The following is a 3310-nucleotide window of genomic DNA, read 5'->3' as shown; positions in this document are numbered from 1 at the left end:
TTGTATAATTTGGTCCAACCACAAATTTCTTCATAACGTACAAACCCAATTCTTTTATCTTTGATTTGAACATACGTATAAGTGATCGGCCAACAATCTTATGAATACGATCGCCCTAGAATCAAAAAATTCATATTAATACAGAGTCAGGCAAATAATCAGTCGTACAGTGTTGTAGTCAAACTTTTATGAAAAAATAACCGCAACTAAAAAAGAATGGACCTTTTCGTCTTGAATAATTAATTCAAGGGAGACGGTGTTGTCTAGTTTTTTGCGGTCTGGAACGTGCCACAATCTCACTATTTGTACCTTCAAATTCCAATTCATCTTGTTACTCGATATATTGCAAATATAGTCAAATGCCGTCATATTTCTTCTTGTGAGCACGTGATTTTTGCCCTATATATGAATTATTCCCAAAAATTCAAACAAAATGATTTCTTTCATTATTTTACAATTTTGTGAATTTTGTGTTATTTTCTGTTAATTGTTTGCATTTTATTTGTGCATTTTAGTTCATATAAAAAATACAAAAATACATTGGCCATGTGTTTGGGATTTAATTTCATATTCTTAGTATTAATCAGTAGTTAAAATTGTTCACATATAAAGAAAATAACAAAAATAGTTCACTTTTTAATTGTTTTAATTGTGAATTCGTCACGAAATAGTTTTTAAACAATTTTAGGAGTTAATTAGTTTAACTTTGAATTATATTAGGTCTTTGTTTTAATTTTTACATTTTGAAAATCATGAAAATATAAATACAAATGAAAACATTGAGAAATAAAAGAAGAAAATTAGAAGGAAAATGCAGAAAAAGAAATAAAAAGGAAAACAATTTTACAAAAAAAAAAAAAAAAAGGGTTGCCTTTAATTGGAAAATCAAGTTGGGCCGTTTTGGCATTATTACCGTTTAGCCCAAATCGGTTACCCGCCCACATCAGCCCATAACCCGTTCCCCAAGCCCGTCCGAGTTCTGAGGCTTCCCAAACGACGCCGTTTAGGCGTCCATTAATCATAATTCATAACCATCGATTTTTCCCTGATCCAACGGCTTGTGTCAATTTTTGTTGAATAATAAAAGTGTCTGAATATTGTAGAGAAACCCTAAGACATTCACCTCCTTCCTCGTACATTCTCTGCAACTCCGCCGGAGTCGCCGCCGTCGGCGAACGTTACCGTCTCCAATCAACCTCAAAATTACACCACCAATGCCCCTCATTTCCCTCTTTCCAACCCTGCCTTTGGTTTCTTTCGAATCACAGCCAAACATCTCGAATAATTAATCAAAGGTTTTCCGGCCATGACACAACCCCTCCCAAACTCCACCAAATTTACACCCTAGAACCGCCTTCATCTCCTCTGTCAAACCCCCTAAGTTTCGTTCTTCGAATCCAACCGGAACCTTTCGAATTTTAATTTAAATGTTTCCGGCCAAAACCCTAAGTGTGCCAAATCGTGCCAAATTGGCACAATATGATACTTTCATCATCTGCATGAAGATTCCATCATCTAGGGCGTTCAAACATCATCAGAATTGGCCGACTTTGGAAAATAATGAATGGCCGGAGTTTCTTTATCAGTAAGTTTTGTTTTTCCTTTTTGTGTTCTTATTTTCTCCAGTTCTTACGAGTTTAGTTTATCTTTTGGTGCTAATAATTCAGTATTTGTTTAAAGTGGTTTTGATTCGTGTTCTTTTAGTTTAGTTTAATCCTAGTTAATCGTTGCTATTAGAGCAGATGTTTAGTCAGTTCCTGATTTTAGTGATTGTCTTTCCCCGTTAGTATCATTTTCTTTTAATTAATTTGTTGTTCATGGATTCTGCTCTAAATTCAGTGCAATTAGTATGTTTGTGTTAGTTTTAGCATAATTTCAGAATTGATTAGTGTTTGTGAACTGATGGAATAATAAGAGTTGGGTAGGGATTATGAGATTCTTGCTTTGTTAATTGACCCTGGATTAATCAGAGGAGAGGAGGGGGTTTGTTTAGTGATTTTAAAATATGTTCAGGGGTATATGGGTAATTGGAACTGGGTAGGAAGGTAATAGACTATGCTAGAACCTCTTAGATTATTCTAGAATGTGGTTTTAATATATGTTTCAGCAGAAATAGAGATAGTTACTTGTGTAGTAAGTTTTAAAATGAGGGACTAAACTGAAAATAAATAAGGACCTTAGAAGAAAAACCAAAATCTGATACTCACTCTTTGTGCCTATAAAAGGCAGGCACTTTGCCTTGTTCAGGGGCTTTTGGGAAGATCCAAATTCCCCCAGAATTCCCTCCCTTTGAGTTTCAGATCTTAGCTTGAAAATTCAAACCTTCAAAATCAAAATAAAAACCCTACGAAAACAGAAAAATCAAAAAAAGCTTTTACTGTTCCATTGCCTTTGCAAATTGTTTTCAATTCCTGTTAAAAATTCTCTGTTTCTACTATGATTTCGAGTCTGTTAAACAGCACTTAGAAGTTTGGCGACTAGTGCGAGTGCATTTGAGTCTGTTTGAGGTGGATTTTGGTTGAGTTCTATTCCAGTAAAAATTCAGAAGCATTTCAGTCAGTTTCGAGTTAGTCTGTGTACATTCGAGTAATTTCGGGGTTTGATTGTGTTGTTTGAGTCTTCTACTGGGTTCTGGAGTTGTTTTGGAATCGAAATTGTTATCCTTGCTGCTGGGTTGTGAAGCTGTCCTGAACTGCTACTGTTACATTGATTGTTGCTGACTTTCTCTTCTTCTCCATTGCATTTTGTATCTCCAGGTACATCTTCTGATTTCCTATGAACTATAGAAGAACTGATGTACCTCTGAGTTGAATTGAAATAGAAGCACCTGCCAGATCCGAGTTCATCTAAATGCTGTCTATAGTTGCTAGTTAAATAAATGCTTAGTACTTGTTTTTGCGTTATTATAATGACTGTTTGGACTGTGTTGTATGGACTATTTTGGACTGTTTTGCTTACTAGTTCATTCAGTAGTTCCTCTCCAGTAGTAATAAAATCGACTCAAGTAGCTTTGTATACTAAAAAACAGGTTCAGCCGGGTCCATTGGTTGTAGTGAAGGTGACTTAGCAGATTGTACTAATTAAATGCAAGATGTGGACTCATGTTTCTCTTGGTAGTTTATGCTAGGCAACAGTTTGAGTTGTACTAAGGATTAATACAATAGGCGTTTGGACAATATTTGGTAAAAGCTGAAATTTGAAGTTGACAATAAAAAGAGTATTTGTAAATTTGAGCTTACATACAATACAAATATCACTTGAAAAAGTTGAAAAACAGTGAGTATTTCATGAATAGAGGCTCTTTGTTTAA

General features: G+C 34.7%; 1 long non-coding RNA gene across 1 annotated transcript; it reads left to right on the top strand.

Moving 5' to 3' along the window:
• Positions 1-1055: 1055 nt before the first annotated feature.
• LOC104216998 (uncharacterized) lies at positions 1056-3102 on the top strand. Its single transcript, XR_708639.2, has 2 exons — positions 1056-1585; positions 2757-3102. It is a non-coding gene; the product is annotated as an uncharacterized lncRNA (long non-coding RNA).
• The last annotated feature ends 208 nt before the right edge of the window (positions 3103-3310 follow it).

The sequence above is a fragment of the Nicotiana sylvestris genome, chromosome 6 (assembly GCF_000393655.2).
Source record: "Nicotiana sylvestris chromosome 6, ASM39365v2, whole genome shotgun sequence".
Taxonomy (NCBI): Eukaryota; Viridiplantae; Streptophyta; class Magnoliopsida; order Solanales; family Solanaceae; genus Nicotiana; species Nicotiana sylvestris.
This window is presented reverse-complemented; position numbering and strand designations above follow the sequence as displayed.